General features: G+C 43.1%; 1 long non-coding RNA gene across 3 annotated transcripts; it reads left to right on the top strand.

The window, feature by feature from the left end:
- Positions 1 to 2,557: 2,557 nt before the first annotated feature.
- LOC119393116 (uncharacterized) lies at positions 2,558 to 27,357 on the top strand. 3 transcript variants are annotated; one of them, XR_005183858.2, is made up of 5 exons: positions 2,558 to 2,985; positions 4,241 to 4,419; positions 11,810 to 11,873; positions 13,855 to 13,961; positions 27,061 to 27,357. It is a non-coding gene; the product is annotated as an uncharacterized LOC119393116 (long non-coding RNA). The 3 variants fall into 3 exon arrangements; XR_005183859.2 differs by lacking the exon at positions 11,810 to 11,873 and having other exon boundaries at positions 2,572 to 2,985; positions 13,866 to 13,961; XR_005183854.2 differs by lacking the exon at positions 11,810 to 11,873 and having other exon boundaries at positions 2,579 to 2,985; positions 27,061 to 27,356.
- Positions 27,358 to 27,927: the final 570 nt, after the last annotated feature.

A 27,927-nucleotide genomic window follows, 5' to 3' on the forward strand; every position in this document is an offset into this window, starting at 1 on the left:
TCTGATGTAACCAGCTTCCGCCCTTTCTGCGCGCCCCGCGGCGCTCAGTTTCGTTATCGCCTCGATCGGGGCCTTCAATTTCCATGATTAATATCTCAAATTACGTGTGTTTTGGGGCATTTAAAAAATATGTATGTCATTAATTGTCACGCCCTACAAGTTTTCTATACACACAACTGCCCTCAAGTTAAAAAGTAAAAAGTGAAGTAGCGAATTAGTGAAGTGAAGGTGAACGAAAGTGAAGTAATTACTCATTTGAATGTGACTTTGATGCGGCAGAGTTTTTCCGCCTCGGCGTAGGGTTCGTCTGGGAAGACGACAGGGCCCTGACTGTCATAGCATTTTTATAAAAAAAAAGTTGTGTCTTAAAAAAAAAAAGACACCCGCTGCATGTACATTAAAAAATAATTGACTGAAGGAGTGTATCGACCAACCTGAGATATATGGTCCTAGGCCGTCCCGAACAGCATGTTCACGGTGATGAACAATTGTGCAGTCCTGCAGGGCTCCTCTCGATTTCTTGAAATAGTAGACAAGGCCCCACAGAAAAAGGTGGAAGAAACCGCAAAATGGAAGCTCGATGTGGAGGAGCAGTCGCCAGCGTAGTACCGAGAGGACGTGGGCATATGTGAGCGCTCTGTCTCCGACTCACTCGTACTGGGTAGTAGTAGTGGTTCTTGAAGGAAGGGAAAAAGGCAGCGCCGTACTGGGTTCGCTTAGCTCTCCCGATCTCTAAGCAGCGATCATGGCCCACAGAGAGAGAATGAAAACAGAGAAGCGCGCACTTGAGAGGACACATATAAGCACTTTATCACTTTTTTTTTTGCCCGGCAGGGTCCGTCGAAGGCAGGGGCATAGCCAGAAATTTTTTTCGGGGGGAGGGGGGGGGGGGTTCAACCATACTTTATGTATGTTCGTGCGTGCGTTTGTATGTGTGCGTGTATATATACGCAAGCAAAACTGAAAAATTTCGGGGGGGGGGGGGTTGAACCCCCCCCCCCTTGCTACGCCCCTGGTCCAGGACACAGAGAGATGCAAAAGAACGATAAAAGAGCATCAGTGTTGTACCGAGTAGACCTGATGGACAGTTCAGAGGCTCCTCCGTTTCGAACATGTGGTTTCAATTACGGCCGGGACGCCTGCATGATGTACTACATCCGGCACCTTGTGTCAACGACTGAATATAAAGACAAAACTCAAATTTGGTTAGAAATGAAAAACTTGTATTCTTAGATATAAAACAAAGAAAGAGCACGAAACATCTCAGCGTTTGGACACGTCCGCTCTCTACAAGATCATAATTATGAGCGTCTTAACACGCAGGCACGCAGTCCGTCCCCTCCTGCCGACGTAACCGCACACCACCCTCACAAGCACAACACACGCGGAGCGACGCACTGTTCTTCTTCCGTCAACACCGCGGTCAAAGGTTGCCCCGCCGAGGCTATGTTGGCGGAGGTGGCTCGGTCTCACGGTTTCAGACCCTCAATGCCGGCAGACGAGGAGTTGCATGTGGTGCTTTCCTGGAAAAGCGTCTGGACTGCGCGCGTGACGTTCAACAAGTACAATTGAAAACAAAATAGAAATACAACACCCTGTCCATGCTAGGCGCCCCGTGTACGTGTGTCTCGTCCGTCGTCGTTTCGCGCCTTCTGCCTTGAAGCATATGCAAAACCAATACGGCTAGAATTGTTGCGTGTAACGTCAGTCGCTTTGGAGGATTTCACGCTTGGCGGTTAATTGTCTCGTCCGCGATGTCCGCTCGCCGATCGTCCGCGATCTCCTCTATAACTCACCATCTCTCCTATCTATATCTTTTAATCTCGATTGATCCTTATCCCTTCCCATGTGAACCACTGCTGAGGTGTCCTACTCTGCTAGAGACACTTGCGGGGTTCACTTTTCTCTTCATTTCCTTGTTATTTTATTATAAGAATCACTCACTACAGTGTCGAGCACGGGAGGCACCGCCATGGTGCATAAGCTTTTGTTGCACAGAAAAGCCGCCTTGTAGGTTTTGCATTTTGGGGGGCTCTGCCCCCCATGAAGCCGTCCGGGGGTGCCCGAGCCCAACAGTCCCCCGTAGTTTCTGCCAACGACACCATGCCGTAACCCCGTTTAGCCATTTAGCAACCACTTAGACCATTTAGGCTTTCAAAATATCAGGAGATTTTTTTGCTTGCTAATCTGGAATCGTGGAGGCCAAAAAATTCGAACATAGCTCTTCTAGTTTTCATGTGCCCCGATAAATGGCCCGCCACGGCGGTCTAGTGGTTATGGCATTATGGCACTCGCGGGATCAAATCCGGGAGTGCATCAAATCCCGGCTGCGGCGGCTGCATTTTCGATGGAGGCGAAAATGTTTGAGGCCCGTGTACATGTACTTAGATTTAGGTGCACGTTACAGAACCCCAGCTGGTCGAAACTTTCGGAGCCCTCAACTACGGCGTCTCTCGTAATCATATCCATGTTTTGGGACGTTAAACCGTTAAACCCCAGATATTATTATTATCTATAGTTTTTCATGTGCTTGATATAAAAACTTTGTTGCGTTTTGTTAAGTCAGTCATTCAGTAAGTAAGTAAGTAAGGTGTTCCTATTCTTTTTTAACACAGGGCGGGCGTTTTAAGCGCCACAGGAAGAAAAAAACTAAACAAAATATATTTGTTTGTTCGGGCACTGACGTAGTGTCACGGTGTCACTCGAGCCGAGCCAAGCCAAGCCGTATTTAAAATGAAAAAGACTGCAAGAAAACGCGCGCATTCAAGATCAGAACGATGGTACGATGACGAATTCAGGGCTCGTTTAAACATTTACCGTTTGCGCTTACTAAATAGTGTCATTTGGGAGAACAACATCTCACTTTGGGCGATGCGACAAACCGTAGAATATGTGCAAGGGTGAACGACAACGAACCGCATCCCGCCTGCCAACTGAACCGTCACTCCAGTGCGTGTGCTTCTCGCCTTCGGAAGAACCATTTTGGTAAGTTTCTATGGTATTTGTCGCTTGCAACGCTAACGATAGGCGAACCACTTGTGTAACAAGTGTAACAATTCGCGTAACAATTCACACTCGCGTAACAATTCACGCCGCGAGCAACGGCTGCACGCTCTTCAACCCACGTTGTGTAGCGGAATATAGTGTCCCATAATTTCTGGCCGAACTAAGCAGCAAGAAGTGCGTCAGAATCAAGGAGATGAAAAGATAAGAAACAATTTAAATATAGAGAATTAAAAAAATTAAAATACCGCTCGCAGTCATTACGTCAATGCAACATTATCTATTTCCAATCGCAAGCGAACGATTTTAGTAATACTTTGATAATACTTTATTCATATTCAGACAAGGAGTCGCCAGGCATACGGGGCCGCAGAAGGCAGAACTGCCCATGCCGGGGTGACCTGCGCGCCCAACCTGAAAGCCCCTCATCGTCCCCCATTTTATACAGCACCTCAATGCAGAACGTATTTATAGTACCAAAAATTATTTCATAGTGCATGTCGCATGTATCCTGAAACAAAATCCCTTGTTTAAGCATGTTGGTACTAGTTGAACTGCATGGCCTTAGTTTTAGCTTTAATATTTGACTATATTCTCTCAACATGTGCAGTGCATTTATACCCAGCTACTGTGGACTAGAGGTTGAGACTTCCTTAGGGTGAAAAACTGGGTGGCATGGATGCATACTTAATGGAAAATAAAAAAAAAATCATAAAAGGAGCGAGTGGTGTAGCCAGGGGGAGGGGGTTCAAATCCCCCTCCCCCTTAAATCTTCCAATTTTGCTTGTGTACATGTACAGTACCACTGTTAAAGGGAACAATCTGCACTTGTTAAATTGATGGCCCCATTACTGCAAGTGGATGCGGATACACAGTTTGTGTAGGGTAATAGTCTGTCCAAAGGAGTCAGAACTGTGAACACCAGCAGTCCTATGCAAATATATGCCACTATGTTTTTGCAGGAGAGTGCAATCCGAACATGCCTTTAATGCAAGTGTTCCCTTTAACAGTGGACCCGTCTGTACACGTAAACATGCAAACACATATATGAACATACATAAAGTATGGTTGAAAACCCTCCATGACAAAAAAAAATTTCGGGCTGTGCTACTGATAGGAGCTCCAAAAAAAAGCATTTTTCCCTTGTTCTTCGTTTTGTGTCTTTCTTTTTTTGTTTCGCTATCCATTGAGCTTGAGGCTGAGTTTGAAAACGATAAGGTAACGTTTTCTGTTGCAGGACTCAAGCTACTTTGATACCATTGACATGCAGGATTACAAATGGCTACCTGAATACTGCTTAAATTGGCGAGTTCTGTTGCAGCACTTATCCTCTATTCTATGGGCTGGCGACAGCAGCAGTAGCATACAACCCCACAAGCACTTGTGCTGTTGACTGCCTTCAACGGAGATGCATTGGTATGTGCTACAAATATTTGATTGTGAGTTCCAACTGCATCCTTAGCATGTCATAGCAAGTCAAAAACATGCAAAGATAATTCACTGCTATAAAAAACAAACGAATCAAAAGGACCATGGAATTATCTTGACAATTTTGTACAATCTCATTGAGCCAGTAGAGCAAGTCTTTAGGATCATCAGCAGACTGATTCAAGCCCTATGAGTGTAACTTATTATAAGGCTTTAAATCTGTGAATCACTAGAGGTCGTATCTCTGCTGTTTTCAACCACCCCTCCCCATGGCACATATCATAGGCGTGAGCAATGTCACACAGGTGACTGATCTTATTGGATATGCCGAACACGGTGCTAGTAACATTCCAACTTAATAGTTAAGAAACGTTGTTCATAATAGCTGAAATACTTTAATAATTGGCTGTAATATGAAAACTAACAAAAAGGAAGAGAATCTGCAATTTCAATATACTACCATAGTTGGCTACTTCCAGTGGACAGCAATCGTTGTCTGCCTGTATTACGACATGCTCCGTGTTGACATCAGCAGTGCTTGCTGTGTTGTGAGCTGCAAATCTAGTAATTGCTGACATGCTAAACTGACAACATGTGCCTGTGCAAGGCAACTGGGAAGCAGAGTAACTGCAGCGCATCATTACAATGAGCATTGAGCTCTCGCTATCCAGTCAACGCCAGGACCCATGCTTCTGCTGCCAGGACTTCATCCCGAAAGATACTACACGATACCCTTGCTTATGCTAGTCAGTGTTTGTTTTTAGATAGCTCAAATTTGTACACACACTTGGCATTCAAGGATTATCAGAACACTTAAGAAAATGGGAGTGGCCAGTGGCTGAGCCACTCTACAGCAGCCTATAGGGTGCCCGGATGTTCAGTATCTTACGGCAGCTGCTGGTGCAGTGCTCAGCAATAGTGCCAAAAATATACAGTGCTTAGAATATTATTGGCTCTACAGCTCAACCATGCTGTAGTTATGGCTGTGGGAGGCGCCACTGATTTTGGTGAGTTGGAGGAAAAGCAGTGCTGAGAAAAAGGGTAACAGCCACTTGCAAGTAGCTGCCTTGGTACAAAGTGTGTCGTTTAATTTATGGTGCAAATGATTTGATAATGCTGTAGCCTAAAAGCTAATGCAATTTCAAAAAAATGTGTCAGGGACCCTTTAACTAGTGAACTGCTGATATTGCTGTAATGAAAGCTGTTTGGAATTAATCACTCTATAAAATGGGAAAGAAATGGGATAGTTCCAGGAAAATGTCACAAAAAAGCAAAATCTGCATGCGGCCCTAACAGAAGGAACGAATCTAAAGATGCAGGTTTGACAATTTCTGCGCTATAACTCAGATAGATGCTTTATAAAAAATGTCACTTAGTTTATAAAAGAGAGGCAGCAATGTTTTGCATAGGCATGTTGGTCTTTGCTGCCTTTTATAAAAGACTTTGTTCCTTCCCTTTCTATTCAATCATCGCTCTTTGCAATGAAGCTCATCTGCTGGAACATGAGAAAGCACCACAACTTTTGTCATGGGCATCCAGGTAGCTACCATAGTCATTATTTAAGCAAGTTCTATGTTCACACTCTAGTTCGTTAAAGCGTCAACCAGTTTTGTTATCTCTTAAGCCCCCATTCACACCTAAGGATTTATGGTCGCCAACGAGATCCGCGACATGATTGGCGGCATTGCGGGACAGAAAATTTCCTCATCTGAAAATTTGTTGGATACCGACTTTGCTCATTGGGAGGAAAGCATCATTTGTTGCAAGCGCTCCCTTCCTTTCTCTTGTAATGCTTTATTCACATTGGATTGCAGCAAGCGATGATTTTTTCATTTCACCAATGAAAATCATTCTCAGACCAATCAGCACAACGAGGGCTTTTTTCTGTCGTGAAAGATTGTCAGTGGCTGGAAATCTATCGGTGTGAACAGGGCTTTGCTGCAGAAGTGGAATGATGTAAACAATTGTGTTAATTGGCTCTGCTCCATACATAGACCTGAATGGTTGATGTCAAAAAGGGAGCACACAATTGTTCCACAGAAACCATAGTGTGAAAAACGAATGGGGTATGAGATGAAGACAGGACAAGCGCTTGTCCTGTTTTCATGTCGTCCCCTGTTCATTTTATTTGCGCTATGGTTTTTGCAGTTCGATGAACTACCAACTTCCTCCCTTCTGAAATAGCTTGCGGGAGCATAACTGTAGCCACAGGGTGATTTCATGAGAGATCGAACATGCATATTTGGTCAGTACTATTGTTTTGTCTGTTTGTTTTATACGCTATGTGGGCATAATCAAAGTGCATAGAAAGGAAAACTAAAAAAAAATAAAACGCTCTCAGCACGCCAAAACAAATTTAAGGCGGCGGTGCGGGCGTCCTGTTCTTTCTCACTGCAATGTTTTCCAATTTCACGGCCAAATTTAACATGAACCGTAAATGTTGTGTTGAAAAGTTTTTCTGCTGCTTTTAATATGCATCACTTTGAATTACATCCATGCTTTCTTTATGCTGTCCACAAAAGAGTAAGAAAAGAAAACAGAAAGAAGAGAACATTGATGCACCTTGGCATGTTTTCTATTTGACGCAGAAGCTTTAAAAAAGTGTCAAATATAGAATAAAGCCTGTACAACGTTTCTACGAAATATTGTTTTCCTACAGGCAGTGTAAGAAAAAGAAAAAGATAGTTAAAGAAGCGAGCTTTTTAAAAAGGCCCGTTAAAAGAAAATTCTGGTCCATTCTGAACAAAAATTTTTTTATCGAATGCCGACTATGTCAGTCAAAAGACTTTCAGTATTATGGGTCCTCATTTGCTTTGCTCACAAGATATAAACAGGCCAAAGTGGCCTATGCTGAGTGTGCTCACTTCAGCTTCTTTCTTGGTTGTTTTCAGCTTACACTGTACTTAAATCTACAGTTTTAGTTATTTTGCTGCAGCAGAACTTTGCTCTGATGCTTTGTATTTGACAGAAATGCATTCTCAGACTTTATTTGCGTCTATCGTGTGTGGGGGTGGGCTGATGCCACCTCCTAAAGGACTAGCGTGTACACAGTTTGCACCCTACAACCTCAACTTACCCCTCCGTTACTCGCTAGCAAAGAGAATGCGAGGCAACGTGAGCAGATGTTTTAGCTGACTTTGCCGAAACTCACCTTGCACACGCAACAATGCATGAAGTAGCACGCCAGCTTAATCCATAACTATATTTCACAATAAGCAGGCGCGCTGTTATGGAGGTGCTTTCTCACTGCCTGCTTCCTTTCCACCGCAGGCATTGGATACTCTGACCGTCTTCCTCATTCTACACAGACCGTGCATAAATGGCATATGTAAAAAAATCATGTCAGTCATTTTCAGGGCCATTTGTTTCGCTTCCCACTATCACGTTTTCCGCATCGTATATAATGTCTTCCTCTATCACGTCGGCCTTCACATCTGCATTTCAGCAGCCAGAAAACACGCGGTGTGCAAAGATTGTGCCAAAAGTTGCCGAAGCTGCCCAATTTATGATGTTTTGTCGGCACCTTGGTAACGTGCTTTCCCATATCAAGAACTGCAGAGGTCACTGGTGGTGCCAGATGGACATTATCCTTCAACAACAAGTGTGGCCCGCGCATTAATTATCACAGTACAAAGCCTATAGACAGCCTCGGTCATAATACATGAAACTGTGAGCCCTTTTAGCGGCTCATTCATGACAGCAGCACAGAAGTGAGAAAATGAGTGTGGCGCTGTTCAGTGTAAACGTTTCGACCTGGTTTAGCTCTTCACTACACGTGATGCCTGTGACTCATGGCTAGGTCCGAGTATTCTGTGCCGATTATTTATGTGTTCACGAAAAGAAGATTAATAAATTTTTTTTTTTTTGTTGCATAAATGCTTTTTTTTTGCATATCTGCGAAAGTTACTGCCGTAGGCTGAGGATATTTGCGACATGTACAAAGTCTGCTAGCGGTGCTTTATGTGCCTCAAGGAAATCCTGTCCACATATATGAGAACCACGATGATGCAGATCACGCATTTCTTCAGGGAGAAAAAGCGATTGGTATCTTGGACACATGTGTCCACATTTCTGGTGATGCTTCAAATTTGAAGCCACTGTCCTCAATGCAAAAACACAGAAGCTGATGTTACGGACATTGGAAACAGGACAAGATTGAAAGAGCCATATTGTGACAAGGATATGCTCAACTTTAAGAGCCACATACGAAAGCATCAGTGCACCTGAACTGTCGGTGGGAGGCTGTCGTGCATTCACTGGCTGGTTAAATGGCGTGAAGCAAGAGTACAGAGCTCCAAGGTCCTATTAAGAGCATTTCCATCTGTTAACCGCCTTGCCACCATAAGTTGAAAACAAACGCGTTCAAAAGGTAATTTGAGCTGTGACAGTGTCCATGCTCATAAGGGCTTGAAATTGGCATGAGAAGCATGGAACATGGTCAGACTATGATCCGTACATGAAGTTAAGGTTAAACCCATAAGATGTACAAGCTGGGCTCGACTAATTGGGATGAATTTGGGTGCTCTCGGTAGAGTCCGAACAAGGATTTTGTGTCAGCGATCACGAATGGCCAAAGAGAGTGTCTCAAAGTGGCTTATCACACATTCTATCCACATCATTTACTCCAATCAACATGTCCTCCTCCTCTTCCTCGCGAGGCGTTGGAGATGTTCAAAGTAGCTCACTCCAAAACTATTGCCGCCCTGTCAGAATTTTACAACCTCTGTGCAAAATTCCGCTGCTCGGCAGCTCCCCAAGCACAGATTCTGTGTTAGTTGAATTCGAGCACTGCCCATAGAGTGGAAGCCTCACTTTGTCTAGCCTGCAAACGGTTGACGAGAATGAAGTCAGATTTGCTGTTTGGGAAAGTGGTGGCTTGACGAAGAAGATGTCTTGTCTAACTCTTTTCTTTTTTGAAGAGCTTGTCAGCCAAAGTGAGCTAAAAACATGCGTTCACGGCGCCTCGCTTGCTCATGACTAGTGAATAATGGGGGGGTGAGCTGAGGTTTCAGGTTGCAAACTGTGCACACGGTAACCCTTTAGAGCGCACCAGCAGCCCACCCTCATACACGCTAGACACAAATCAAATCTAAGAATACATCTTTAATGAAAACAAGCCACCAGAGCGAAGTTCTGCTAGAACAAAATTATTAAAACTCTATCAATTTCTCTATTTGAGATACCAATAGGTGATGTGCTTATTGGCCTCTCGTGCTGGAAAGGTGTACTGTTAGTGTCAAAAGTTTACAGGCCACTAGGACTGAGAAAACTTTGAATTTCTCAACAATTGTGACTGTATTCTGTTGAGCTGCACAGTACATGTTAATGCGTTTTAGAACAGGCCAGAAATCTAAATTTAAGGTTGCCTGCCAAAACAGGGGGAATAATCAGCTTTTCCTTGTGTCTCGTGGTCCCTAAACATTTGATTCTGACTGTAGATCAGGCTGTGCTTTCAGCCTTATATTTTCTAAATCTGCATTTGAAATTGCATTTTGGTGCACATTGGCATCTTTTTCTATGGTCTGTGACTTTTTCAGGTTTCACTAATGCCTGAACCTGCACAGAATGCCCCTTTACATGTTGTCCAGGCACCTTAAGGTGTCTCAAATACCTTTCTTCGAGCCAGATGTTAGGTGGGTTGGGGAGGAAATGTATTAATGACATGCCGAAAGGGCCACTGTACATTTAGGAATTAGTAGAGACTGTACCTTTCGCAGACCATCCTAAAAAATGTCAATGCCCACTACTATTTGACAGCACACATGCACTTGTAAAATAAAAGGCTGATGTGTGATTGATATGTGAGGCATTTCAAAACAAGAAGCTGACAACCACATTAGCACACTAACTGTGGGATCTTAGAACAAGAAATCTACCCTATGGTGCCGTGGTGCCATAGCCTTTTATGCTTAGTTATGGTGTTGTGCTGCTAAGCATACAAGGCTGAAGGATCATATCATTGCTGTGATGGTTGTATCTTGTTGGGGTAAAATACAGAAACAGGTATGTTGCATGCACAGAGCTAGTGAATGTAATAGCAACTTTTTTCACAGTGAAGTGCTGTACTGGGCGAGCTGGTATAGATACACGTACATAGTGGCACCGCTGCATCAAGCCTCGCACCGCATGAGCTGACTCATGTCGCAGAGTGCTTGGCAGTCTACAAATGTACGCGTTTGAAAAAACTTTGTCCTTGATTCATAGCGAGACATAGCGGCTGGAATACTGGACACAGAAGAAAACACGGGACAGGCGCTGACTGAAAACAAAAGTTTAGTGAAAAGAAAACTTGCTTCTTATAGTTGGCAATAACGTCACAACTATTCAACTAAGATATGCCATCACGTGTACATCCATGAACGAAACAATATCAAACAAACAATTTTAACTTGTGTAAAAAACACAAATCGGAAGTTGTCATCACCAAAGCTAATGTCACTGCTACTGCATACCGAAAATCATCTTGCACGTTTTTGCTGAAGGTATGCGTACCCAGCCTCCGACAGATTGTGAGGGGTGGTTTGCTTGACTTTGTTTCTTTCATAGATGTACATGTGATGGCATATCTTAGTTGAATTGTTGTGACGTTATTGCCAACTATAAGCAGTGGGTTTCCTTTTCACTATACTTTAGTTTTCAGTCAGCGCCTGTCCCGTGCCGAGTTTTCCACGTGCAAAGTCTTGCCTTATTTAACACGTCTCTTAGCCTTGTTGTGCAAAGTATAACATTATTGCATATTCATCAGCAGCAGCAGCCTCTCTTATGTCCACTGCAGGATGAAGGCCTCTCCCAATAATCTCCAACCCACCTTGTCCGGCGTGAGCCGATTCCATTTTATGCTTCCAAATTTCTTAATTTCGTCGCTCAAAGTAACCCTTGATGCCCCCAGCCGCACTTACCATCTCTTAGTGTCCATTCCAATGCTCTAACTGACCATCTGTTAGCTGTCCTTGTCATGGCACGACATGCCCAGGTCCATTCTTTCCTCTTATTATTTGTTAGGATATTGGCTACCCCCTGTTCTCTGATCCATTCTGCTCAGGTCTTCCTATCTCTTAGAGTTTGGTGTGTCATTTTTCGTTCATTTGTGTGCTGGGTGGTTTTTAGCTTATTCTTGAGTTTCGTTGTTATTCTCCAGGTTTCTGCCCCATATGTTAGAAGTGGTAAAATACAATTTTATACAATGTTAGAACTGCAATACAATACAAGGTTAGAACTGGCAAGTACAAATGGCTAAAAATGAGACCCTGCGCCACTATGCACCATGCAGAAAATTTTGCTACAAATTTGTAGGCTAGCTCGTCTTCTGTCTGGCTAGCTCACTTTAGTCTATGTCTGGCTATATAGCTGTTTTTAACACGAGAGTGTTTTGTTTCAGGGTCCACCAAGAATTGAAGCACAACTTTTTCATCAAGGATGTGACATCAGTAAAGGGGACTTGGGTATGTCAGAAAGAAATACAGAAGAAAACTTTACTGAGTTACCTGAACTCTGAATTGAAACCAGGTATTGTGCGTGACGGTCAAGTACTCTACCACAAAGTCATACCAGGGCTTGAAGCTGCTTCGAAAAGAAAAAAAAAACACAGCCCCTAGAGAGTCCTCCTGTTGGACGAGGAGTCACATTAACAGATTTAATATTGCGTGGCAGAATCACACCAGAAGTCACACCATTTGAATTGTGCTACAAGTGAGTGGTTTAAAGCTTCCCACCCATTTACAAAGGGGCACAGCTATACTTCAGAATCATCAGCCACAGCACGAACAAAGTGTGCCACATCATGAACAAAGTGGCATAGTGGGTATTCCACAACTGTACTTGCTATAGGCGCCCTAGGAGAGTTTAATGGCTAATGTCGAAAGCACACAAGCTCCTTCCTTCACAGCACGGTCGAGGTGTCCACCAAGAAGCAAGGCATGGCAAGTAAATAAGAAAGCTTGCGAAAAGCACTGGATAACGCTATAATTGAGGAAAACTTTTGGCGCAAGTTGAACAAGGACGAATAACACAAAAGAACAGGATGGGCACCAACTTCCAACTGAACTGTCCTGTTCCTTTGTGTTATTTGTCATTCAATTTATGCTGAAAAGCTTCCTCAGTTATGAACCAGTACCAACTAGCTCAAACCAGGATTTTGCTAGAACGCTATGGTGTTCCACTGTTAATAATAAAGCTTAAGCATCCTTCAAATTCTAACATGAAAATATATTAAGCCAGGTGGTACCAAGGATTGAAGCATGTCATTTCCATCACGGATGTGACGTCACTAAAATGGCACGAAGGAAGCTCGGAATGAAATTCAAAACGAAGCTCCAGTTATCCTACCTGGAAATTGAAAAGCCATCTCTACGATTTCCGAGCGAAGGTCCTCGATGCGTGTGCCTCTCTAAAGGACATTCTTTGAAGTGGGTGATGCCACTGCACTGCCATTATCATGCCTGCATCCTGCGTCTTCCAGTGGTGCCCTCAGAGAGTGGGGAAACGCGGTGAGCCTGAATATGGTGGCCGCACCATAGCAGACAATGCAGATGTTCTTGCCCTAAAGCGAAGACATGCGCATCAAAGCACCCTACTTTGACAGTGATGGCACTGCCATTTAGGAGCGCTGAAGCAAAGTACAGTGAAGCAAAGTACGGCAAAGCGTTGCGGAAGCATCTTGGCACAGCACAGTTCAGTCATGACTGTGTCTCTCACATTCATGAATATCAGTGTGACGCAACTAACCGGGTTGCTAAAGGCTTTGGAGCAGGACCAAATGCAAGGCGGAGATGCGGCAATGGATTTGAACATGGATGCAATCGCGTAGCAGGCTGTCATGCTGGCCCAATAGCAATACCCATTGCATATGAATTGTATTGCAAACTACAGCCACAGCTACTTCAATAGAGGCACGTTTCACTTTCGTGTTATGAAGTACTCCTGTGGTAGAGGAATCTGAAATAATTTCTGACATATTAGTAAAACACATTGACCGTGCACATGTAAAGCTGAAGTAGGCATTGCAGAACTGTCGAAGCAGCATGCAGTGATGTTCGTGGACTTATATTAGCCACTGTGGTACGGGGCAGTGAAGTGCAATACTTACTTTATTTACCATTTTTATATATGCAATACTTTCCCAGCCCGGAACATGCATCAAGGGCTGGGAAAGTATGGTCCAAGGTGATCAAGCCTATTTTTGTGACAGTGTTGTCAGGTTAATCATTTTATTATATTGCTGTGGTTGCAGTTGAACTGTGTTTATTTACAGGATGAGGTTGATGTTCAGGTAATGGTGGCAGCTCACGTATTCTTCCTCTTCTCCTTGCCCATCTCATACCATAGCAGTATGCTCCTTTAATGCAAAATAGTCTGATTAGCCCTCTCTATTCATTTTGAAACTGTAATTTAGCTGTTCCCAGCCTGTTTCAAAAGTGCATTTAGTTTGCTCCCAGGAGTGCTCCTGGCACACTTTGTCATTTCCACCCCTGCTGTTCCCGAATCTCGGAGGTGGTGAAGAGCAAGCTTGTGCGCAAAGGGAAAATGCACAAGTATGTTTTTCTTTCCCACATCTGGGGTTGGAAAAGTGTGTGCGCAGTATACATCGAAACAGAGGCAATTGTACCCTGACAAAGACAAGTCCTCTTGTCAAAATGCAAGCTATAGTGACATTCCCTGTTCAATGATTTCTCATCACTTTAAGCACCATCAAATAATTTACAGGGCTGTATTTAAATATTCAAATAATACCACTTTTGAAATACAGTAGTACTTAACTCATCTATGTTCATTTTTCAAGATACGCCCTCTTCGTGCCTTGCTGTTCCAACAGTACCACTGCAATTTGCATGGATCCTTTTCCCTTTGGAGGCCACCGTTGCTCGCGCAGCTTTGGCATGTCTGCCTTGATCTTCAAGTTCATGTAAAGCCCGCTTTTTGAGTAGAATGCCTACTTTTTGAATTGTATGCTTAACCCTTTCAGATGCTTTGTACACAATTGTGTACACTACTTGTTTCTGCTAGTTGTGTCAACTAGTGGCTAAGAAAGAGCTAGATACATTGACCTTTTGATTAACTGAACCTGCCAGGTAATAAATGTGTCGTCGTTTAACTTCATATTGCAGTGTACTGTTGAATATAGTCACTTTGCTGAAGGCACTACCATGTTTGACGAATAGTCTGACAAGCTGATTCCCACAAGCCACGACAGAAGTATAATTTTTCTTTGCTCAGTGTGAGCATAACTGAAAATGAATTTGCACTGTATTTCTAGCCTGAGATTTGATTCTATTTATGCTAAAACAGAGCATGAGTCACTTCAGGAGAAATATATATTTAATTACAATTTAATTAGGATTAACTACTATAGCAGATAAATTAACATGACATTATTTTTGATAAAGTAGAACATGAAGTGCCTTGAAATGATGTCAATTTGACGCATCTGCAAACAGTTCTTCATAGGTGGTGTCTGAAAGGGTTAATTTTATGCAACACTGACCCCTCCCACCTCTGCGGTAGGGCTTCCTACGGAGCTCATTTTTTATGGTAACGTGTTGTGTGTGCCCTGGTTGCTAAAGTGACTGCCCCTTTGCCTGTGTAAGAAATTCACACACAATGATGTTATTCAGGGATTTCTGTGTTGTGTCTTTTTTACATCCAGGAGATATTTTACGTTTTGACTTTTGGTTCAAATTAAGGGCGTGTGAATATTACACATCACATTTTCGAATACGAGTTGAGTATTCCCTGCTACTCAGTTAACAAATTTCCTATTCATGTTGTTCACTATTCATTTCAATTTTTTTAAGGGAAAACAAATGTTACTTGATTAGGGTCCTCAGGGAGTCCTCGATGTATGTGAGGACTGTATACTAGATTATTCTTTTGCAGGATAGTTGAAATCGTACATAGGCAACAGTGCTTTAAATGTACAGGGCATGTAACTTCTACTTAATAATTTCCTCTTTTAATAAGAGTGGTTGCTTTTAGGAGAGAGCCCGGATGCATATTTGTTACAATACGTATTATTTGACCAATATTACCATCGTTGCATCCCTAAATGTGTGGCGCCAGCCGCAGCGGTAATGTTTCGATAGACAAGTTATGCTAGAGGCCCACGCACTGTGCGATGCCACTATATGCTAAAGAACTCCAGTTGGTTGAAATTATCTAGTTCCCTCCACTACACTGCCTCTCAAAGCATGAGTCACTTTGAGACGTTAAACCCCATAAACCAACCAACTACCGTAAAATGCCGAGCAAGCGCCCCCCCTTCGGTGAAGGATAATCCGACAGACTTGGAGGAGGGGACGCTTGCTCGGTCCCGGACCGAAATTCAAGATGGCGGCGGGAGAGTCGCTAAAAATAAACAGTGCCCATCCATGTTTATAGTGAAATGCTTTACTTATTTACTGTTTCTATTCCCCCTCGTCACTTTCAAACCATTGAAGCAGCGACTGGTTTGACCAATATACGACCGGCCACATGACAATGGAATTTCACAAAACAACCTTAGATATGCATTCAGTGTACTCATTCTTGTGGTTCTTTTTACACAAGCGATGCTCATCTTGAAAAAAAAAGTGGCCACAGGGGAGGAGGGGGAGGGGGGGGGGCACTTGCTCAGTCACTGGCGCCTATTTCAGATCTCCCGAAAAAGGGAGGGGGGCCGCTTGCTCGGGTAGGGGCACTTGCTCGGCATTTTACGGTAAATATGTGGTGCTGTAGTGTCACGTTTCTCCCCTTCAGTGAACTCAACGCTGTACATAAGGCTGGTACCATGTTTCCGTCACGTCATTACTATGTTGCCACTGATGAAACAAAGCAGCTTCATTGGTAAACGCATGCAGACAACAAGAAACACAAAGGGTGACCGTAGGACAAGTGCCGACTGCACTTGTCCTGAAACCTAATGCCCAAACCCTTGCTGTATACTCGCATCTTTCTCACACCGCGCTTAGGAAGGAGCAGTAAGAACAAAAAGATAAGCTTAATATCACATACTCAAGTAGAAAAGTTCATTACTATGCAAGGCAGTTGAAGGTTTTGCTTTATCTATGCCTTGAGCAGTAGTGACGTGGACTGCTTTGACGATTTCCTGTTGCATCATACCCTTGTGACTGCTAAAATATGGCGAGGCAAATTGGGGAGCATATCTACAGTCATAGCAATGATGGTGGTGATATGAAAAGTGTGTTCTAGCTTGAACTTCTCAGGAGATTGTTGTGTTGTCTCAACCAGACATTAAAAGGGAACTCCAGAGATTTTTTGATGTTCACTGATATCTCAATGAAATTTTCAACATATGTTCTCTTCAGTTCTCTGATGCTATGTGCCAAACGATACAACTGCAAGTCATTTAGTTTTCTGAAAATTAATTTTAAAATTTGTTAGCTAATTCTGGAATCGTCCTTGAATGCTTCTGACGTTTGTATCCTACCTCGCTTCATGTAGCAGCGGGTCAAAAGCAAACGGTGATCCTTTTGCACTTAAGCAGTTACTGAAATCATCACTGTCATGTTCTGAAAGGCTGGCACAGCTTGATCTAGCATCGGTTGATATCGGCAGCTTCTTTTTTCTAGCTCTAGAATCGCATGTACTATGTTTATACCACAGCAGGGTAATAATGTGATGCTGTGGCAGACGTTACGCAAAGCATCTACTCATTTTGGTTTTGATACATCATATTTTTTTGGTTATCTAAAATGTTTGAAGAGCCTAAGCAAACTGAACCAACTTAGCTGTTATAGGACTGCCAGTACTTTAAAAAATGCAGGCAGTTTGCACTAAGTCGCGCAAAGCTTTGCACAGCGAAGCAAGTGCCCATCGCCGCTCGTACTCCCCGTCGACCGACATGTCTAGCGTCGAGATGCGCGGCTTCCTCCTTGGGAGTGCACACTTTCTTAGGAAGCCCCATGACTCTCTTTACACGATCGGGCACAGCCAGGCTATGTGCTATAGAGCGGAGGTTGTGCGCAATGTCTCCATCGGTGGGTGTGGCTTAGCTACTGCGCATGTGCAGCTTGGCCAGGTGGTGCGGTATCTGGTCACTAGACGCGATGCTTGCTTCCTCCTTCTTTCTCTTTTTTTCTCTCTCGACTTCTTTCTTTTGTTGATGTTCTCTCTGTCTCTCTTTTTATTTTTGCATTTCTTCCTCTCTTTCTCATTCTTTCTGTGCTATGCTTTACTCTCTCTCCTCGTTATCATCACATCTCTCCTACTCATGCTCACTTCCCTTTCCCACCCCCTTTCTACACTATACTATACAAGGCTATGCTATGCTCTGCTAGCGTGTCTGGATAGCTGAGTGGTTAGGACGCTTGCTTTCAGATCGAGGGTAGGCGGGTTCGAATCCCGCTTCACGAAGAATTTTTTTCGGCAAGAATTTTTCTCGTTCTTTATATCTTTTCATCTCTCTGTTTCTCTTTCTTTCTTTCTCTCTGTACTCGTTCTCTCACCCATCAGGGTTATTACGGGCCAATATTGCCATTAAAAAATGGCAATATTGTAATGTGGTCAAAAATACGCCGAAGTTCCCACCATACATACAACCGCTGTGCAGTGGGACTGAATACACCTCTGAAATGTGGCATGGGGCATGACTGTTCATATGCTTCGCTTGGCAGTTGCCTTTATGAGCTGTAAACTTTTTCATCGACCTTGACAGAAAGCCTACACAACTTATGGGAGCAAAATTTAAAACCTGAACTTTATATATAGAAAAAGGCAGAGGGTGAATTCATGCACATGGAAGTGCAGTCACATTCCAATGTTCATTTTGCTGAGAAGCCTGGTTTGCCCTTGTGCCACCCTTCTTGATGTCCCATAAAAGCTTTTTTGTGGCTGAAGAATGCCTTCACTGTGGCAAGTTCGCTTCCCCCAACCTGTTTCCTGATGCCTTGAGGCTTTCGTGCAGCACTTGGGTACAACATTTTTTTTTTATCGTTCAGTGTAAAGAAAACAATACCGTCAAATTATTTACTAGTATGGCACGACCTGAGGTATTTTTAAACGTGGCTTCACTCACATCGGGGCCATAGGTCGGCAAAAAATGTGGAGCTTGCTCAGACTCGCTCAAGAAATATATATTGTGCTTAGGGCTCACTCGGACTCAGACTCGCCAAAATTTTCCTCAACTAAACTCACTCGGACTCAGAGTCACTAAAATTTTTCTCAACCGGGCTCACTCGGACTCAAACTCTCCAAAATATCACTCAGCCAGACTTACTCAGACTTTGACTCACGGCACGATCTGAGTGAGTCTGCATGAGTCGACTCATGAGTGAGTTTGCCGACCTACGCTCGGGGCACTCTTGCAACACAGGTTTCTGGTGGAGAACTTTAAGTCAGAGAACTGGATGCCACAAAAAACTTGTAAGGGACATTAAAATGGGTGGCAGGATGGCAGAGGAGAGGGTTGAGCAAAATAAGCACAGTGAAATAGATGTACTATTCTGCATACCTAGACTGTCCCACTGCTTCCCTCTCTAACATTCAGGTTTTAATTTCTGCCCCCATAAGTTGTGTAAGCTTTGTTGCAGGAAACACAAAGGATCAAAATGTAAACTGCTAAGTGAGGTATGCGAGCAGTTATGTTCCATGCTGCACGTCTATGGTCAACACCCTCTAGACTTTAAGGCCTGAAGGCTGCCACCGTGACGTCACGAAGTGGCGGCGGCGGTTGCTCGCCACCGAGCAGTGAAGGCTTGCGTAGTAACGTCTGCTGTGCGCTTGTCTGTGCCTTTTCTTTCGTCAGTGTTCCTGTTTGGTGCTTAGGAATTCCCTCCTCAGGAGTAAAGGAATTGCGTGCAAATATTTACGGTCAAATGAGCCTCACAAATTGACATATTTATTTCTTTTGTGAATAAGTAAAAGACGCGTGTTTGCTCTGAGGAGTATCAAGTACTTAAACAGAGTTTTGCTGAGCTTATGCCCTGTATTTTACCTCGGTAGTAAACAGAAATAGATATATCAAATGTCCAGGAACTTCGCATAACTTTGTTCATCGGTTCTTGGTTATACATCCGGCAGGTAGCACAAACTTGCGACTGATTGATACATCGACCACAAAAGAGCCCGAACACGCAGTCACACCTCGAAGAAAATTATCTTCGCGTAATGCATTCAGGGAAGTTCGAATGAAAAAAAAAATATTCATAGGAACAAGCTACCCTTCGACCTTAAGTAAAACTGCAAGCTTAACTGTTCGCGCGAAAATACGTAGGCTTCATACATTTGCCTTCTCGAGTTGCGCTTGCCAATGGGCAGGTAATAAAAATGAAAGAGAGGAAATCATACCAGGTCGCAAGCGTGCTTTATAAGCGAGAACGGGAGACTAATGGCATTTTGTCTGAACAACTTTATTTACAGCGGGGCCAAAGGCACTTCGAGAGCTATATCTAGCTGAGCGTTTCCAGCTTTCCCTTCTTTGATTTCGATTCAGCTTCTAAAACCATTTCTTGCAGCTAAAGACTTGTATGAGAGGGTTCGTGCTGCACTGCAACACTTGCTTCAGAACCAGCTGTCAAGCATGTCCATCGTCGCAGGTATAAAAATATGACGACTCGTCGTTGGTTAGGAGCTCCACGGTGAGGTCTGTAACCATTTCGTGCTGGTTCGAGAACTTTAAAGCACTTCTTGTTTTGACTATTGCTCCAGGACTGCATAATTATATGCGACAGCATTTACGACAAACAGCGCTAAAAAGCAAGATACTTCCTCGGTCCATTGCTCTGACGAGGTCAGTGCTTCTCTGCAACACAGACTTAAATTTCTTTATTCACTGTCATTGCTTCTCTAGATTTCTCACTCTTGAGTTTCTTCAGGGCGGCGTAGACAGCATACCCTGCCATATACACCAATACCGGGATAATGTCCGTCATCTTTTACAGCGTTTCCTCGGTGACAACTATGTTGCAGCCAGGCTGTGAACAGTTTGCTTCCCTCTGAGGGTCATGCCATTCCTCATCCTCGTCACTGGCGTTTCTAGAAGAGGCAACCGTCGTACTTCTAATCACACTCGGAAGTATATGTAGAATATTCTGCAGGAAAACTCACCCGGGGGTTTTGTGAAGGAGTGAAGTCACACGAAATCGCGCAGCCATTTTCAGCACAGCTCCGCGTCTTGGAAAATTGAAAAACGCACACCTTGCACTTCAAGTCGTAATTGCTACTGCACTGAAGAACACAGCACGTGTTCGGTTTGACGAATTCAATGCCCCACACATGCTGCAGCACGCACGAAGTTCTCACGATTTGGAAAAAAACGGCACACTTCACTGACAGAACCGACGTACCACGTGTGGCAGCCAGAAACAAACTGACGTGCCGCCGCACTACTTGCCCTCCGTCATTAAATATAGCGCGCTTTTGAGTAGAAAGTTATCTCGCTAGGTGCTGATATTGCATTCAAAGACAACTGCTTATTGCAGGCTTATTGCAGGTTTCTTCCTCCTATTGTATTTCTTTATTCAGAAAAATGGCGCGACTTTCTTAATGACGACCAGTGACACGTGTCTCAAGTTGTATCCATCCGCGTTTGAGCGGGCCACCGGTAACGGGGGAAACCAGATTCCTGCTGCCGTCGCCGCCTCCACTTGGTGACGTCAGCAGTTTGAACGCGGAGAGCGCTTCGGCCTTAGAGTCTAGAGGGTGTTGCTATGGTGCATTCGGTCTCCCTCTCTCCTGTGCATACTGGGTAGGCAATGCGCTAAATTGGCATGCGCCTGTGAGAATACAATCCTTGCTGACCAAGCTATCTTGTACCTGTCACAACACTGCGGTGATTCTGACCCTGTCTCCCAGTTTTCCAACACCACCTTACCAACAGTAACAGTGTCTGATGCACCCGGACATTGTAAAAGTAGTCCATTGAGCAAATTGTAAACAGGATGCATCGTGCAGCTCTCAATCGGCTTGCATAGTAAGGAACTCATGCATTTGAATATGTGATAATGTGCCAACTTTTTGTTCCTACTGGTCCTTCCTTGGCCATGGCTGGACTGGAGATATGTGCGGTCATTCATTTTTATGGCTTTTGCGGTGTGACTGTTTCCACCTCCCATAGCAATACCGTGGTGTCGCTCTGACCCAGTTGCTGTGTGACTGCAATTTGTTGAACAGCGTCGGTCCACACGAATTAAAAGCAAGCATGAATTAACAGTCCTCTCTGCCAAGCATGCTTGCATTATTTGTAACTGCCATGCAGTGACACTAAAACCTTTGACCCTTAGTCCGGCACAAACACCGTGTATTCATCATCTTGCCTGTGAATAGATCATAAAATTTGTGCATGATGCGCGGCCTTTGAACAAAATGACGGGCTTAAATTCACGTCATAGCCCTGAAACAGAAGTGCTAGAATTTTTGCTTGTGCAACACTGGCATTAAAAACAAGGAGGGAGAGTGCTACACATTAGGAGAAAACAACAAACTTTTATTTACAATTGAAATAAAGACTTCATGCAGCACATTAGTCTGCCCCCACTTGAATATATGCAGTTTGAAAAACTTGTTGACAACCAAATTTTGTCTTCAAATGTTTTTCAGCCATTTAGCGACTAGTTTGATTCACTTGGGAAATGGTGAAAGGAAACACTTAGTCTGATTTGATTTCGAGTTATAGTGCGTCATGTCAGTTGCCAAGTGAGATATCTGAACAGTTATGTTTATGCTGCACATCTGTGGTGCATTTGGTCCCGCTTTCCTGTGTATATTGGGCAGACAATGCGCTACATTAACATGCGCCTGTGAGAATACAACCCTGGCTGTCTGGGCTAGCAAGTGTCGTTGGCCTGTGCACAGTGACTGATGCACTGCTTTGCACTGCATAGAATGTCCCTTGGAATGCAAAAGCAATCAGCAAGCCTGCACACAGGTACATGATCCATGTATCGAAACACATCTGGCCAGCAGCATTCGCACTGTATGAACTTCGTGAGCAACACATGACGCATAAGAAAAGTCATTGGAACGGCAGCAGCAAGCAGAAGCCCCTATAACTTAGCAGGGTCACTGCTCCCATTGTGTCTGAAGTGATAGCGAAGGCCTTGAGAAAGAATTCCTGCATGCATCTCCCGTCTGGCCATGCTAGGGCACACTGTATGAAAGATGCCATTTAAAGCAGCCCACTTGTCATGGAGGCTTCAGGGTTAAGAGGAAAGCATCAGGCATGAAACACGAGGATGCAACTATGCTCGTGTGCTCAAATTTAATTGCACATGAAAGAATGCCTGGTGGTCACAATTAATCCAGGGCCCTCACAATGGCATGCCTCCATATTGTAGCTTTGGCTTGTACTATCCGATAATTTAAATGCTTTGCATTTCATGTTGCATTGCAAGTATGAAAGTTCATGATTAAACCCGGCGCAACGGACATACATGAGGACAGGCGAATACATGAGAATACATGAGGACAGGCGCCCGTCCTCGTGTATTCCTTGTTTGTATATCGTGTCCGTTGCACCGAGTTTAATCATGAACCCATACCAACTCGCCCAACTATCAGTGTTACTGAAGTATTACTGAAGGTACATTATTTTTAATACTCACATTCAGTTAGAAAATATCTATAATCACACATCTTTAACAAAGGTTACTATTAATTGCCGCTGTGTGCAATATTGTGCAATGTTCTCCTGGAAGTGACTCAGTGGTGATGCATCAGGCTGGCATCGAAGTTTTGACAAGAGGAATTTTCTTTGTCAGGGCAACAGCTCTTACGTGGCAGTAAGCCTCGAGGTGCTGTAGATAAATGAAAATGTTTTCTGCAGCCAGTTTTGGTTTCATTCTCCAAAGGTGAAACAGTTGTGTTGTCTTGACGGAAAAGAACCTAGTTATCTGAGAGAATGACATTACAATGGTTTGATGTTTGCCTCAGCTCACTTGGTCGTCTTCCACACAGCTACACGTGTTCTCACAATGATTATTGGCATAGGAGATCAAGGAATGAGCCTGAGTAAGTCAAAATGTAATGTCATGCTCCTGCAGGACCAGCTTCCGCAACGTGATGTCACAACATGGCATAGCCTCTGAGAAGCTATAATGAAACTTGCTATAGGAAGTTGTTATATCGGATTATGTATGGTGCTCTGGAGCTTGGCAGTGTATCTTTCCTGGTATTGAAGTTCTGGACCTCTGAGTGCTCTACCGTACCTAACTTGTAAATGTGTTGTTAGAAAAAAAAATGATAGACTGCGCACGAAGGACACAACAAAAGGAAAAAAAAATGCACTGGTACAGTGCTGTATCTGTGCATTCTTTTCCTTTTGTTGTGTCCTTCGTGCGCTGTTTATCATATTGAGCTATGTACTAACTTGTCCAAGCATCAGTTTAGATATTGTTAGATGTCTCTTCTCCTCAAAACGATATAAAAAATACAAAAGTAAAAATGTGTGTATTTCTTCAAGAGAACACAGTTTCTGAAATCGCATGGTATAGCGTTATTGTGAGCCTTGAGCTCAATTATTCGAAGCAAGGCATTACATTAAAAATTGAAGTGCATAACCAACAACCAAGGAATTTCTTCAAATGTGTTATTCTTTAACGGCATATATCACAATTTAGATTGGCTGGTGAATGTTCATGCAACCACTTGGATTGTATTCTGAGATGATGTGCTTCATGTGAACCATTAAACTTGTAAAAGCGCATTGTTGTAGAAATATTTGGTGAAATTTGCAGCGCACTAAGAAGGACACGGATGAAGAAAGTGAAAACAGGACAATGTGCTTGCTTTCAACAGATTGTTTAGTGAGCCAAAGTGATACACACACATTCACCAGTTGCACGCAGGCACTGAGGCTGCTGGCTGGCCCAACAAAGCAACAATAAAATACAAGGAAACTAGGGGGAGGGATTAGAATTAATAAAGTACTTAAAGTGGTACTCATCTTCATGTGTAGAGCCACGTCACTGCGTTTTTTCTAAAGAATCAAACTCTTCTTCCGATAAGCCAGGCTCACTAATGCAAGAAGCCCCCAATCTGTGCAATTTCAACTGCCCCAATAATCTCGTGGGTGGTTTTATTGTTGCTTCTACCGATGATGCAGTTATTAAATGAATGTGTACAAGCACAGCTTCTACAATGTTGACTAAGATGACCGGCTGATAATTTCAAGAGCTGTTAAGATGTTCACGAAGTCTGTTCTTCAGGCAGCTGCCCGTTTGCCTGATATATTTCATCCCGCATGTTAAGGGAAAGAATAAATGACACTTTTTTTACAAGAAGCGAAATCTTCTATGCTTTGTAGCACATGAATAACGGACAGACTTACAGCCAGCCTTACAGGGTTTAGAAAGTTTATTGGGCATAGAAAAAAAAAAAAACCACCCGTATGCTCGCCTTACTAGCTACCTTCTCGGTATGATCTGCTATGTCATGTATGTAAGGGATGACTGAGAGGCTTTGCTGGCTTGTATTATGATTGTTGAGTGTCTTTCCCGCTTAGGAAGCATCAGTGATAACACAAGCCAGCAAATCCCCTCAGCCATCCCTTACATACATGTCACATCACATCGTCTTAAAAAGATAGCTAGTAAGGTGAGCATACAGGTGTTTTTTTTTTTCTGCATCTAATTAACTTTCTAAACTCCAAGGCTGACTGTAAGTCAGTCCGTTATTCATGCACCGCAAGACATATAAGCCCTTCTGTTTCTTGTCATAAAGGTGTTGTTCATTCTCTCCCACTAACATGCTGGATGAAATATATCGGACAAACATGCAGCTGCCTAAATAACAGACTTCGTGAACATCAACAGTTCTCGAAATGTATCAGCCAGTCATCTTAGTCAACATTGTATGAGCTGTGGTTGTGCACTTTCACTTGATAACTATCATCATCATCGGTAGAAGCAACAATAAACCACCCACGAGATTATTGAGGCAGTCGAAATCGCCAATTTTGTACATTAGTACAGCCTCCATTGACTTATCGGGAAAAGGGTTTGGGTCTGAACAAAACGCTGTGGTGCAGCTCTACACGTAGGAATGTGTAGCATTTCAAGTGCTTTATTCCTCTGATCCCTCTCCCTAGTTTCCTTGTATTTTATTTTTGCTTTGTTGACCCAGCCAGCAGCATCAGCACCTGCATGCAACTGGTCAATGTATATGTATCACCTTGACTCAATGAACAGTCTGTTGAAAGTAAGCGCATCATCCTGTCGTGACTTGCTTCATTTGTGTCCTTTGTAGAGCACTGCAAGTTTTGCCATATATCGCCACCAACAAGCCTATTCTTACATCCTTTGAAATTAAAAATATTTGCTGCTGCAGTGCACTATTCAACTTTAGAACAATATCCCATTTTATGCATTGAAGCAAAAAAGAAGCCATATGTTAATATATTTGTTGTTGTTTTGCACTCTTTAGCAATGAATATTTGATGTGTTATACTGATAATTCCTTAGTAGAGGACATATCTTGGCAACTATAATTCATGCATCCCAATGCATGCCATGAGGTATTTATTTTATATGCTAATGGATAAGTGTTCCTATTTTTCTTTAAAATGTCTGCTGCTTTCAGTAAGCAATCTAAAAATCATAATTGTCCTCTCACATTTGAGTTAAACTCAAATCTAGATATGCAAACACTTCATGGAGGTCTGGGAAAGTGGCAGATGCATTGAGTTTTTGGAAAAAAAAGGTGGGGGAGATGGGGGCGGCACTTGAAAGAAGTCAAGTGCCCCATATTTTTCATGTTGCCTGGATAACTTTCTGAAGCTTTTCTTTCCTTGCCATGAACCTTTTGCAGTTCTATACCCATGATTGGTGCGATATTTGATCACATGATTGTGCCTGCCGAGGGTGCCATCTGTTCAACACTTACTCTTTTTTTGACAATGGCAGTAGCAGGTGCAAGTACTGCTCACACAGCTGCTGTCTCATTAACTGAAGTGAGCAATGAGTGGGCAGATGACAAAACATTGGTTAAATCTGTAGTGGCAGTATTACACTTTCCTTTATCCTTATGTCCATCCATTGCAATCTTACTAGCTGCGGGATGTTTGCTTGTGCGGAAAGGATGCAGCAGTTGCTTTCAGTGCAGTAGTAGAAATGATGGTTACACAGTTCCTTCTGCAGGAAATATACCTGGCTGGCTGGCAGCGCTACTCCTTTGCTACCGTAAATTTCTCACTCAGTTTAATGCGTCATTATCAATCACCTTAGTCAATGCACTCATTGCTAGTAGCTAGTAGAAAAACAATCAGCATAAATACTGCTTGGGAAAATTTCTTGCCTGACAAAAACGAGTCTTTTTATTTGAAAGGTTGGCTTCTACCCGCAATGTCGTTTATTCAACTCTAATTCATCACCATTGTCCCCATCTTGATGTGTACTCATGTTCACAAGCTGGATTATAATGTGTGGAATTTTAGATACAGCAGACTGCCAAAAAATTAATAGGAAGTAGATTTTGCAATGTTTACTTTTTTTTAATTGCATGTTATATGACAGCATGAAATAAAAGTTGTAGACTGCATAGATATTCAGAGTACTTTAACTATGCTAACTTGTGTCAGTGGTGCTGTTCAGGCCTCCTTTGCATCATTCTAGGTAATGCTTTTTTGTATGTAAAAACCTGCAGCTTATTCTACTGCATGTTAGGAGTTCTGAGCAGTTACAAGTGCTGTTCTGTTTTTTTCAGTTTACTCGTGTGTCCTGTTGAAATCTTGAAGAGATGAAAAATTCATGAACATGGGCTGTCACTGGAGCCGACATTTCGACAAGTGGACTGGTCTTCTTCAAGGCTCCTACTGCAAATCTGCACCTGCAGATTTTTGTACTTATGGTGTGCCAACATTAATTTGATTGCACTATGACGCTGTCACATTTGTCAAACTTCAATAAAAGTTTTACATTTTTCTGCTTTGTTATACATCTGGGACTTCCTCAAAGGACCCACTCTGATAAACATCGAAAGTACCGTGACAGTACCTGTAAAACAAATGACAGGGAGATTCAAGAACACCCTGTATCCGGAAAATATTCCCAAAGTGATAATAAAATGCTCCCTGGGCAACATGTAAAAGCTCTAAATAGGGGTTAGAAAACACTCCCAGATGCTTCTTTAAAATCTCCCTCCAAAAAGCTCCCAAAAATGTATAGAGAAACTCCCAGGCCGCCTCCTCTGCACACCCATATTAAACGAAAAAATAATTCCCTAAACTCTCCGTTTTAACTCCATTAAGGAAGGACTCCTAAAATGTGCGAGAAATAGCTCCCAGGCTTACGCCTGTACATTCCCATATGAAGCAAGAAAAAATCCCGAACTAACTCGCTAAAACTCCCAGGGCTGCTCCTAAAAAGAGCCGCAGTGATGGTGTCTAAAGCGGGTAAAAATGACTCCCAATGGCTCCAGAAAAATACCCGCAGTTCCGGTGTTCAAAGCAGCAACAAAGAACTCCAAAAGTTCCTCATAAAAACCCCCGCCGTAGCAGCGTTCAAAAGAGCTACTAAAACTCCCAAATTTCCTCAAAAAAACTTCCTGCCTGATAGCATTCAAAGGAACTTT

Source organism: Rhipicephalus sanguineus, chromosome 1 (assembly GCF_013339695.2).
Source record: "Rhipicephalus sanguineus isolate Rsan-2018 chromosome 1, BIME_Rsan_1.4, whole genome shotgun sequence".
Lineage (NCBI taxonomy): Eukaryota > Metazoa > Arthropoda > Arachnida > Ixodida > Ixodidae > Rhipicephalus > Rhipicephalus sanguineus.